At 36.8% G+C, this 13,835-nt stretch overlaps 1 protein-coding gene across 6 annotated transcripts in view; it reads right to left on the bottom strand.

Annotated features, from left to right (window-relative positions):
* LOC105474963 (sperm adhesion molecule 1) overlaps nucleotides 1–13,835 on the bottom strand; it is a 35,145-nt gene that overhangs the window by 13,443 nt on the left and 7,867 nt on the right. The gene's annotated exons all lie outside the window — the stretch shown is intronic.

The raw sequence follows: 13,835 nt of genomic DNA on the forward strand, positions 1-13,835 counted from the left end.
TGGGCTCAAGTGATCTCACCACGTCGGCCTCCCAAAGTGCTGGGATTACAGGCTTGAGCCATGCACCTGGATTTATTGTTCAGCTTTGGTTAAATTAATAATATATTTCTATAGTGTAATACAAATGAAGCATACACTTCATGGAACTGTTTTCAAGAAAATACGGCATTGATTATAAAAGAAAAAGTAATTTCTCCTTTAAAAATTAATAAAATAAATTAAAATTAACATTTTCAAAATGATAAAGCAAGTTTGACATTTTTTTATGATAGAAAAATACTACTTTTAAGAGTTTTGAAAGGAAAATAAATCTCGGAACCGCAAAATCACTAAGCCAAGGGAAGTGTCAACATAGGCACCATGTCAGGCAAAACTGCTTCCCATTTTATTCCTAAATAAGCTAGCTACAAAGTTTAAAAAGCTACACACCCACCTCACAATTTGCCCACAAGAAAATGCCTCCTGGACAAAGGACAGACAGAATTCAGAGTCATCCCACTGAGGCTCACCTGAGACATGCATATCTGATTGCTTCCTCTATCTTATTGTTTATATAAAAATGCAGATTCACTGAACCAGACTAAATTTTGTATTCAGTGGAAGGCTGATCAAGGACTCAAAAGAATGCAACCTTTTGTCTCTTATCTACTTACAATCTGGAAACCCCCCACTTCAAGTTGTCCTGTCCTGCTGGACCAAACCCATGTACATCTTACACATATTGACTGATGTCTCATGTCACTTTAAAATGCATAAAAGCAAGCTGTACCCTAACCAACTTGGTGATATTTGTTAGGACCTCCTGAAGCTATGTCATAGGCACGTCCTTAACCTTTGCAAAATAGACTTTCTAAATGTAGTATGACATATCTCAGACACCTTTTGGTTTACAATTTGGTGATCAGTGGAAGGGACTCTACATGGAGGTGGCCCCTGACGTTTGACAAATCTCCAACTGGCTTGGTACCAGCTTGAACTTTTATGGCTCCAACCAACAGGACAATTTGCTGAGGCCTGGAATCTTCCCTCCCTCCAGAGAATCCCCAATCACCCAAAATTTGGTTGAGATCTAAACTTTATTTTGCTGTACAACTCTTTTTCTGAGTTTTACTTTCTTCCAGCAAGGAAGGCAAGTTTTTCTGCTTTCATGACAATGGAAGGCAGGTAACTCATCTCTGGAGTTTGAGCTCGCTTTCCAACAGGGAAGGCCAGTTTGAATTTTTTCCTGCTTCTAGGATGGTAGAGAGCTGTCTTCAGCCTGAGACCCACTCCTAGGTAAGTAGCTGAATTGGGATTTTGTCTTGGATAAGGTTATGATTAACAGTCAGCTGGTCTTAATTCTCCTTACCATTAGAGTGCTCAGTAATGATACTGTGGGGTTTTTTGTTGTTTGTTCTGGTCTTTCTCTCTGGTCTCAGAGTTGACCAACTCTACCTGACTTGGTCAAATCTGAATGAGAATTCCAAATTATGGGGAACAAGACCTGTCTGAATTGGCTAAAATTCCTCATAACTGCAAAAGAGAGGGGGGAAAAAAGTGCTTGGTTTCTGTGTTTGTTTCCTTTCTTAAAAAAAACAACTGTTCTTTCGTTTACTTTTCTTCACCCTATTCCTTCCTCTCCTTTCACTATCTTCAATACCAGGAAAAATCTAAAGAGGCTTCTACTGATTCAAACCCCTAAAAGAACTCAGGACATGGGCACCACTTGCCCTTTTTTGGGGTGTTCTGCTTTCTTCGTAGAGTTTCAAAAGTCATGGGCAGATTCTTCCTAGGTCCAAAGGTCTACTTTCCTGTATTTGCATTACCTGACCTCTTTGGCTTTGGAGGGTACAAAAGATTACCTTGTACTATGAAAGGATTTGACCTTGGCATGTGTAATGGTGGACAAAAGCTAACAAAGTTAAAGCTGGCTGAGGACAGTTACAGGAAGTGGTCTTCACTGATTTTTTTTTTTTTTTCTCCTAGGAAGTTGGTGTTTAGGATCCTAATTCTAATTCAGAGGTGCATTCTGAAGAATCTTTTTCATTACCTTTACTCCCAAGATTAATCTAAATTGGCTTGACTGTGCTTTTCCGTGAGAACCTGAACTGTCAGTCATTGATAAATGAGAGACTGAGTTTTCTCAGCTCTGAAGAGAAAGGGCATTTTGCTCTCTCAAGTTCCTAGCCAAAAAGCACCCTTGGGTACCAGCGGCCAAGTTGGAGTGAATAGGGGTTAACCCCCTGTGACATGTAGTGGCCTTATAGGGAACCACCAACAAAATTAGTTTAAAAAGGCTCATCCAGTAAGTGCATATGGAAGCTGACCACTTTACACTTCGAGCTCTCCCAGAGGTGCTAGACCTCTGGAGACAGAAACTGCAACAATAAGAGGGCAGAAACGACTCAGCAGTGGTACAATGTGGAGTCCCGCCCACAACCAGCACACTTGGACTCCCCCATGCCAAACCTTAGGTCACAGCTAAGTTCCTCCTTTTAAGAAAAAATGTGGGAAACAAATCATCTAAGAAAGGAAAGACAAGGAGGATGACCTCCTCTCAGGCACCCTGTTTGGTTTTATGATGTCTCTACTTGCAAGAGGTAGTATAAATGGAAGGGCATGCTAGGTTTTCTAATACTCAAGCTGGTTACACATCAGGACTGTTCTTGTGCACATTTTATACTTACAGGCAAATTATGTCAAGGAAAATTCAGAGCCCTAAGGTCAACCTGCAGCTATAAAGTTCCTAAATTCTCTATCTCTGTTTTTTTTTCCTGCCTGCTTTGTCTGCTGTTACTTTCCTACTGAGATAAAATCCACTGTTCTCATACAAACATTTTTGTTATTGTTTTGCAAACCAATGGGTTTTGTATTAATATCTCATGGCTAGATTTCTGAAGTAAAAGCTGTAGGATCTTTGTGTGTGTGAGTGTGTATGTGTGTTTGTGTGTATGTACACATACTTTGTTACGTTTTTGGCCACAAGTTACCAAATTGGGTTTAAAGTTAAGGAGTACTTATAAATGAAAAAATAAGTCCAAATGCTTTTCAAGTTCACATGACTTAAGTAAAACCTTTCATAAGCTAGTTTTAAAATTATTAGTAAGTAATATTAGAAATGTCTTAAAAATTGTCAGTGTGTATTTTTGTTTGCATTTATTGGTCAAGAGATTTCATACTTATCCCTTATCCCTTTCATAAGGTGTCAACATTGGCATAAGGGTAATTAAATGATAAACTCAGCCCAAAATGGAATGATCTTTGCTTTTATAATTTTTTATAAATAAGATGTTAATATTGGTTTAATGAAAACAGCTAAATCTTGAATTACTTAGTAAAATAACCACATATTTAATCTTAAGGTTCTTACTTAGGTAAACTCCTGAAATTCACATGCTGTAAAATGATGACAGGGAAATAACCTTAAATGATTACTATCACAGTTTTCATAAATAACCCAGGTAAACTATTAAAATAAAATAATTGGGTAGATGTAATGGGATAAATACTTGTAGATAAATATCATAATTTAGAACCTAAAGTTATATTAAATTAAATAATAGATATTTTATTAAATGGGTATTTTCCAATTAAAAAGTATGTAGAGTAGGAAAACATTCTTTCTAAAAAAAAAAAAAAGATGCGTTCTTGTTCAAAGATGAATGCTTTTTGTCTAATTCAAAGCTATTTTAAAGATTATGTATAAAACAAGGTAAAACTAACCTGGAAATAAGAGAGATGTAAAGAAAGTTAAAGAAATAAAGTAGTATTTTTGGTAAGAAAGTTTAAAGAAAAATAATTTTATATGCAAAACAATCTTGTATGCTAAATTTTTGTCCTAGAATAAAATGACTGGTTGTTAAAGAAAGAGGGATGTTCAGGACAACCATGTTCAAGCATGTCATGAATGGTCTGTGTAAGTCATAATAAGAGGGTTTATGAAAAGAAAAAACTTTTATATGATCAAGTTGTCTATATTTAATATTTTTAAAACCCCACTTACATGCTAAATAATTTATTAGAATAATGAGATTTTCTTAAGGTACTGCTTTACTCAATAAAATCACAAGACTTTATAATTTTTTGTATGCAAAGTTCAACTTTTACTGCGTCTCAGTGTTTTCAGGTATCTCTCCCCTTTTAAATGGACTGAAATAATAATTCTGTCCTTCAATTCATTTTCAACTACTGTAAGTTTTTTCTTTGGGTCATAATTGTTTTGTCCTGATGCTAATAACGTTTTATCTTGAAGGTCTAAAGGAAATGTTTTCTTCCAACGTAATATTCTGTGCTCTTGGCTTTAAACTGCTCAGGAAGCACCTCCTATGTCTAATTAATTCAAGTACCATTCTCATTAGATCTGACATGAAAATTGTCTAAATGAACAGTAGTCACATTGCAGAAGGTCTTTTTTTTTGCCTTTTGGTAACTGGGCCTAACAAACAGATTTTACATTTTATCAAAAAAATTTCTCTGTCATTATTATTAAGTTTGGGTTTGCTTAGGAAAAAACTGAGATTAAATTTTTATTTAATTAAGGTTATTACATCCCTGTAACTTTCTGCATGTGCTTTTACAGTCCTTGTGTCATTGAGTACAGGGCTTTGACTTCTGACTCAAAAAAGGACCCCAAATCTTGCTAAATCTTAAACACTGACAGCAGTTAAAGCCTCATCTTCAGACCCAGTAGAAGATGCCAATCAAAATAAACTGTGTTCATGAGACACAGGGTCAGAAACTAAAACTATTCAATTCAAGTCCCAGGGACTACAGCAGAAGAGCTAGGCATGTGAGATCATAAGGGCTGATTTTGAGAGAAAATAAGTTCAGTTTCTCTATAAATTAACCATTAATGTTGAAGGCATGCTGAGGCAAGACCAGAATACGGACCCCTGTGTTAGAATAACAAGATTTTCTTTTTTTTTTTTTTTTTTTTTGAGATGGAGTCTCACTCTGTCGCCCAGACTGGAGTGCAGTGGTGTGATCTTGGCTCACTGCAAGCTCCGCCTCCTGGGTTCACACCATTCTCCTGCCTCAGCCTCCCGAGTAGCTGGGACTACAGGCATCTGCCACCACGCCCAGCTGATTTTTTGTATTTTTAGTAGAGATGGGGTTTCACCATGTTAGCCAGGATGGTCTTGATCTCCTGACCTCGTGATCCACCCGCCTTGGCTTCCCAAAGTGCTGGGATTACAGGTGTGAGCCACAGCACCTGGCCAACAAGGTTTTCTTGGAGCATTAACCCACTTCTTAATAAAAGATTATAAAGGTTACAAAAAGGCTTATGGAAATCATATCTTATGGTCAAGATAATTAAATTTTTATAGGCAGTTTATAAGATTTGAGAGACATATTTAATTGACTTCCTTCTGTCTTCATTAAGGCTTACTGTTTGGGAAATTAAGTCTCCTCTCTCGAAGACAAAGGTTTCTGCTTTTATTTTTTTAATCTTTGAGTTATCATTTTGGCTAAATAAATGACTTACTTTATAATGACTGTGATCCTATTTTGTGATATCAAGTGTTCTAAACATTTTATATTTGAAAAACCTTCCAAAATCAAATTCTAATTTTGGTCCTCATAAATTTATTGATATGAGTTCCCTAAAGTTTATAAGAGATATTTGGTTTATTTGATATAATAAAATCATACAGGAAGCATTGTCAAATATGAAACAATGTTTAACCTTCTTTGAATTATATTTATATAAATGTGTTATTAGTGTGTGTTCTGGAGTTGTACAAAATTCCTGTGCTTCTAATACATCTAAGCATATGTTATCAGTAATAATTATGATTATTACGTGAAATTGTTGTATTTCACAGAAGTAACCAATTTTCTTGTAAATTGTGTATTTAACTTTGACTGTTCTAAGACTTTTGTCATCCAGTTTTATTTTTATCTTTTTCAAAAGGTGGCATTATAACCAGCACAGGATTCTGACAGGTGCTCTTGAAGGCAGGTTTCTGATAACTTTGGAGATTGTGACACTAGAATAGAGGAAAAACTTCCAAGATTCCTAAGGAGAGTTGAAGTGTTCATGAGTATCAAGCAGAACAAGAGTTAACTGCATAGACTAAACCCCATGGAAGACTGAAATAAATCCTTTTATTACTTTTTGCTTAAAATGTTACTGATCCTTCATTTATCAGAGGTAAGAAAAATTTTTCTTTTGAAATACTTACAGCTTTTAGTAATTGAGTAAAGTATATGCCTATAAACAAAATTTGGAGCATATTTCTCTCTACGTGATTTCTCCACAATTTGGAAACCAGTTGCAAGTATGCTTAACTTATAGCAATATAGTTATTTGCATAAGTATAATAAGAATCTGTTTTCTTTTGTAACAGGACATAATTGTAGACACTAATTATTTTACCAAGGTTTTTTTTACTGGAATTGAATTCTTTCAGATACAGACTCCTTTAAGGAATCAAAGTTGAATTAAAGAGCAATAAAAGTCCCTTCAGAAAGCTGGTCTTCTATCTTGTCTACGCAGTCCCTGTACAGGTTCCTGACCTATGACAAGTAAAGTCCCAGGAGCCCCAAGATTCTTTGGGACCTAGAGGTGAGGAATTCACTCCATTAATACAGGTATTTGCAGGCACAGGCTGGGCTTAAGGCATTAAAGTCAAATCTGAGATTCCCTATGGAATAAAGTTTCAGCAAAGCCAATTTTTTTAAAAAAGAAACAATTATTCTTGCCAATTTTATGCATATACTGTCAGGCCTTTATGGCCAAGTATAATAAGACTAAAACTTATTTTGCAGCTGAATTTTTCTTATGACTTGTCTTTAGTGAAAATAGGACTGGAGAAAGAAAAAATATGTTTCAAACTATCTCAGAGACCTTTGTTTTAAGCTACACTTTAGAAAAAAGGTCTCTCAGGCAGTAAATAAATAACTATAGTACACCTGTTGTTAGATTCTAGTCTTGCCAAATATTTTTTAATTTTTATTATTTGGACTGAACTTACAGTTTGGACTGAATTCTAAAATTTTTCCTGACTACTGGTCTACAAAATAATCTATTCTCTTTTTTCTTCTATTCCTTTTTTTCCCCATTTTTCCTGATTTGAAATCACTAAAAATTAAGCTGTGCTTTCTTAAAGTCCTGCAGACTGAAGCTAGACAAATTAAACTTTAGAAGAAAATGACAGGAACCTATTTACAAACATAAACCACTTTCATACCAGCCTACTGATTCACAAAGTTCAGAGTAATAATGCCTATATCAATTTTCCAGTATTGCTCACTTCTTTGTTTTTCTCCCTTCCTCTCCCTATATTCTTTCTGTAAAACGTGAGATTTCACAACTTGCTAAAAATGAGCTTTCCTAATAATGTGGGACCTACCTGTCTAGGAATAAACTGTCCTAACCACAAGGGATGAGACATAACCTGACACGAGGGCCCATTTTCTTCTAAAATGCTTTTTCTGAAAGACTTTTAAAAGAAAAGGGGAAAATGTGAAAGAAAAATAAAACTTGGGAGGCCCAAATCACTAAGTCAAGGAAAAAGTCAAGCTGGGAACTATGTCAGGCAAACTGCTTCCCATTTTATTCCTAAATGAGCTAGCTACAAAGATAAAAAGCTACATACCTCCCTCACAATTTGCCCACAAGGGAACTCCTCATGAACAAAGGACAGACAGAATTCAAAGTCATCCCACTGAGGCTCACCTGAGACATGCATATCTGATTGCTTCCTCTGCCCTGTTGTTTACGTAAAAATGCAGATTCACTGAGTCAGACTAAATTGTATATTCAATGGAAAGCTGATCAAGGACTCAAAAGAATGCCACCTTTTGTCTCTTATCTACCTATGACCTGGTGGCTCCCACCTCGAGTTGTCCCGCCCTGCCAGACCAAACCAATGTACATCTTACACATACTGAGTAATGTCTCACTTCTCCTTAAAATGTGTAAAAGCAAGCTGTACCCGGACCAACTTGGGAACACGTCAGGACCTCCTGAGGCTGCGTCACAGGTGTGTCCACAGCCTTAGCAAAATAAACTTGCTAAATGTTTTGAGACCTGTCTCAGATAACTGTTGGTTTACAGAATCCTGCTTCTTTTCCTTAAGATGGGAAGAAAGAGGGGAGGGAGAAAAAGAAGAATAAAATGATGAAATCCTTCAAGAGCAGTTCCCAAAATAAAATTTTATTTAACTACTATTTGGAAACATAGAGATATAATTCACACATGCCCAATTTGTACAGCAAACTTGTCCTATTGTAATGGTGTAATTAGGAATTAATATATCTAAGAGACTAGAAAAATCACAGTCTGATTAAACATGAATTGGAAATATTGAATCCTTCAGCAATGACTCAGTATTATTGATGTATTATAAGAAATATTAGTACTTTCACATTTTAAAAATGCATTACAGGTCTAAGCACCACCATGGCTCATGGCTGTAATTCCAGAGATTTGAGATGCCAAGGCGGAAGGATCACTTGAGGCCAGGAGTTTGAGGCCAGTCTGGGCAACTTAGGAAGACCCCCATCTTTACAAAAAATAGAAAATAAAAAAGTTAGCTGGGCATGGTGGTGTGAACCTGTAGTACCAGCTACTGGGGAGGTTATGGTTGGCGAATCATTCTAAGCCAGGAATTTAAAGCTGCAGTGAGTTGGGATTGCACCACCACACCCCAGCCTGGATGACAGAGTGAGGTCCCATCTCTTAAATTAAAAAAACAAAAAAGTATGATAAGTCAATACTAATTACGCTGTATTAAAAATAAGAAAATAATTCATCTTATTCTTGGAAGATAATTCCTTTGGGGAAAAAAGGTGAATAACATTTTATGTCCAAAATATCTTTGTAGGTTTCAGAGCTTATTAAAGAATATATATAATACACCTTTAATATTAGGATTAGTTTATTGTTAAACTTTCAGAGCCACTCATCAATTGGTACTCAATCGATGCATGCTAAATGAGTTAGTAAATTATATAAGTGAACTTGATATACTTTAAATTTCACTAGACTCAAAATTATTACCAATGGTGACACTTTAAAATGAAGATGTTCAAACACAAACTAAATCCACCAATCAGAAGCCAAAGAAAAAAAAACAAAAAAAAACAACAAAAAAAAAGAGAACTAAGCAGTAATTACAGCAGTAAAAACAGATTTAATTCAGAAAAAAACAATGGCAATAGGGGAAACAAAACCTCAGTATAATACTGGGCTCAATTCCAAAAACAAGGAAAAGCGATAATTTGTAGCCAAAAGGCAGGGTGGGGATCAGCAGGATAGAAAATTACTAAGAGGAAAGATCTCAGGTAAGGCAGGTTCTGGTGAAAACAACCTAACAGTATTCTTACTGAAGGCTGCTCGGGGTGATCAGATATCTCCTGGGGGATGATGGAGGATGAGGAACCCCCAAGAGTAATCTGAAATCGAGGATGGGGAATTCTTGCTAAACTGACTTGCAGGTTCTTGCTAGAACTGGACTCCGAAAGGAAGGACACCCAAGCCCAGAGTTTGAAACTTAGACAAAAACAATGCACAAATGAGCCTGATTAGAGTTTGATTAGCAGAATATCATTGTCTCTCCTCTTGTGCATAATTAGTTAATTAACTAAATGAATTTGATGTCCTTTGAGTTTAAGTAAACTCAAAATTATGGCTGATGGTGAAACTTAAAGTCAAAATATTCAAAGAAAAACCAAGTATGTCATCCAGAAGCCACAGAACACAAGCATTATTCAGAAGACTAGCATGTCTTTCGCAGGCAAGCATAAGGCTGACGCACCCAAATATGACTGAAATGAAGTAATTGAATAAAGACTTAAGGCTGGGCATGGTGGCTCACGCCTGTAATCCCAGCATTTTGGGAGGCTGAGGCGGGCGGATCACGACATCAGGAGATGGAGACCATCCTGGCTAACAGGGTGAAATCCCATCTCTACTAAAAATACAAAAAATTAGCTGGGCATGGTGGCGGGCACCTGTAGTCCCAGATACTTGGGAGGCTGAGGCAGGAGAATGGCAAGAACCCGGGAGGCGGAGTTTGCAGTGAGCCGAGATCTCGCCACTGCACTCCAGCCTGGGCGACAGAGCGAGACTCCGTCTCAAAAAAGACTTGAAGAGCATCTAAATGCAAGATGCTAATTAAAAACATAATAGCTTTGCTGAGGATGCTGTCTGTCAAATGTCTCTTGTCAAACCCCAGGCTGAGATCAGTGATACTTGACTTTCAGTCAACCCAACATCCCACTATAAAAAAAAAAACCTAGGACCAATCCCGGTTCTATGATTACAGTGGTTCAGCTGCCTAGCACTAAGGCAAAGGGCTCGGTACCAAGTTAGGCTAAAGTTTAAGAAGAATGACAAACACCTTTATTACTACTGGTGCGTTGCACAATGATGTTCACAAAAGTATAATAACCATAATGAGGGCTATGGGTTTGCAATTAACTGTCTATTAGCAATAACCAGTGTTTCTCTTCTCTCGACCAGTCAGATGACTTTTGGGATTTATTTCTATGATTTGCCAAAGTCATAGTTACTAAATCTTCTACATATGGGATTGTATTAAAGATCCAAATAGCCACTATAGTCAGACACAAACAGAAAACACCTTTGTCCAAAGGTAATAGGGACCCAATCTCATCAATTGTAACTAAGCATATTAACCAATGCTGAAGGTAAATGCCAATAAATTTATATTAGCTCATCTTCAAAAGATAATGCAACAAGTTATTTTTCCTGTTATCTATTTAAGGTATCTGATGCCTACAGAGATATCAGGCCTCTACATGGAGCACTTAGGATGCAGACTGAATTTTTCCTTGGGATAGATGACTTGTTTAAAAATCTTGTCAGAGTGTTAAGTGGCTTTTTATTTATCTTCCTAAAAAGCTATGTCCTGAAGTCTACCTTAAGAATGCACATTTTGTACAGCCAGGCATGGTGGTATGTGTCTGTAGTTCCAGCTGCTTGGAAAGCTGAGGCCAGAGAATCACTTGAGGCCAGGAGTTTGAGGCTGTACTGTGCCAATATCATGCCTGTGAACAGCCACTGCACTCTAGCCTGGGCAACACAGTGAAACTCCATCTCTTTAAGAAAAAAAAAAAAAAAAAAAAAAGCACATTTTGTGATAGCAAAACTATGACTAAAGTCTTACATAATCAAATATCTTCCCAGCACCAATTGCCACCATTCTTTCTAACTAATGTGATATAGTACAAGATTAGAATATACTTGTGCCACAAAACAACACTAGAAACATTTATTAATGTCTTTCTTGACAATGACTTTTTTTCCTGTCTTCTCACATCCACTTTTTACCTTTTACTTTCTGTCTTTACTGTCCTCCATTTGCCTATGGGAGGTGGAAGCTGATGAAACACGTGTCTAAAAAGACTAAGGAACTCAGATCCAGAAAAGAATTGAGGCTTTATTTCCATTTGTAGTTCTATTACGAAACAGCTGAAAGATCCAAATTATTCAATCTTTAAGCATCACTTAACTCTTTAAAACTACATCAGTAATTCCTAAATCTGTCTAAATTCCAGGAATGTTGGGATAATGAGTAAAATGATACGTATGAAGTGTATGGTTTTTTTTTTTTTGAGACAGAGTCTCACTCTGTCGCCCAGGCTGGAGTGCAGTGGCATGATCTCGGCTTACTGCAAGCTCTGCCTCCCGGATTCTCGCCATTCTCCTGCCTCAGCCTCCCGAGTAGCTGGGACTAGAGACACTCAACACCATGCCCAGATAATTTTTTGTATTTTTAGTAGAGACAGGGTTTCATGGTGTTAGCCAGGATGCTCTCAATCTCCTGATCTCATGATCCACCCGCCTGGGCCTTCCAAAGTGCTGGGATTACAGGCGTAAGCCACCACACCCGACCTGATGTGTTTTTTTAAGAAACTATGTAAATCTAAAGTGTAGTGTTATTTCCCCTGGACTACCAATATTATTAAATCTTGCTTATTATGGCTCATTTGCATTTATTCCAAACTACAAGAAAGATAACTGTAATAGGTATGGAGAGGATTCTTTTTGACATTTTGGGAGCCATAAAAACCAATATATATAATTCAAATAGGGGTATCTGTATAAAAATTTACAGATTGTAAACCCTTACCCTAAGAACATTAAAGAAATATTTTCCATGGATACTGATTTAGACAATACAGAGATGCTTGGGGGTAATAACAATAATCTAAGTCTTCTGTAAAGAATGTGGTTAATAAGAAAGGTGAGGTGGGAAGAGGAAGGGTTATACATAGCAAAATTCATTTCGAATTGTAGAAACTCAGAGCAAGATGTATTTACAATTGTCGCTTTATCTCCACCAATAAACTGAGACACTGCTGGTGTTTTGCCTCCACAGAGATCACATGCTTCTCATTAAAAGGGAAATTGGAAAGGTAAAACAACACTTCCACAGCAGAATTCACTCAGCCCCTCCACTCTGAGACCATCTGTGGCTAAAGTCTATTTAGAAAGAGCATTACAGAGTGAAAGCATTCTCATAAAGTTTATAAAATGTATCAGGGAAGAAGGGAGGGGGAGAACTAAGATAAACCAAGCCTGCAGCACACTCAGCGTTAAACGTTAGGTTAGCTTGCTCTCTGACCCACTTCCCAACAGTGTTTCCCTGTTGCTCCAGAATCACGTAGACTGTTAAAAGATTGTAGTTCCCCCTAACTGCTCTACATGACAACTTGAACATTATTAAATGTAAGTTTTCCCTTTGAGATGTATTTTAAGTCCTGCATACCAGTGAAACTACTGATGTCAGCTGGTCTAGGGACCACATGAGGAGCTAACTCGTCTCCTTTTTCCAAATAATACAGTTTTCTCATCCTAATGAGTTCATCCCTCTTACCCCGACCAATCAATAACCCCAATCTTCCAGCCCATTGTCCTCTACAATCCCCTTAAAAACCTCATCCCAGAAATCCTTGAAGAGATGGATTTGAGAGTCTCCTCCCATCTCCTCACCTGGCTGCCCTGCAATCAATAAACTCTTTCTCTGCTGCAAACACTGCTGTCTCAGTGTATTGCACTTTACTGTGTAGCAAGCATATGAACCCGTTGGTCTTACAACAAAGCCACAACTAAATTTCACTTAAGTAGTGCAATTCATTTGAAGCACAATAGAGAGTAATTGAGAACACAGTAATACAAGAAAGTGATATTAAGTAAGCCTATACCTAGCATTTTTTCCAGATTGAAGGTCACAACCTATTAGTGAGTCATGAAGTAAATTTAATTTCTTGTAATAAGACTTTTAAAAAGCCCATAAAATAGACTATAATAGTGTAGAATAGGATAGAATAAAATAGGTAGGATAGAATAAGAAATACCTTTATTACATATAATAAATAATATTTTAAAAATTGTTTGCTATTCTCCTGTTAATCTGTGTTTTTGTCAGTTCAATTCATGAGCCTCACCCACAGAACTTCAGGAGTAGAGGAAAGTTACTTTTCTTTCCCTACAGTTCTGGCAATGAGAATGGGATATCATTGGCTGGGACACCCTGCACACTCCAGAGGCTACCATTGAGATCTTGGGAGCACCCAGCAATGTTAGCAAAAGGTAAACATTTTTACCACATCAACCTCCTAATCTCTGCCTGTAGAGTCTGGTCAAAAGAAAATGGCAAGAGACTATCCTTGTCTTTCCCTTTTCAAATTCAGATTAGCAGGAGAAACCATTTGTGTGAACTAGTTCTTTGGGTATAGATACTTATGATTTTTTTGCGTATGACCAATCAAAATTTAATTTCTTTAAGCTACATTTTGCCACAAGCAAAGAGATGGCAAATCAGTTTACTGGTCATCATTTATATACAAATAAAGAAGGTGAGATTAGGGTCTTGTACACT

The sequence above is a fragment of the Macaca nemestrina genome, chromosome 4 (genome assembly GCF_043159975.1).
Source record: "Macaca nemestrina isolate mMacNem1 chromosome 4, mMacNem.hap1, whole genome shotgun sequence".
Taxonomy (NCBI): Eukaryota; Metazoa; Chordata; class Mammalia; order Primates; family Cercopithecidae; genus Macaca; species Macaca nemestrina.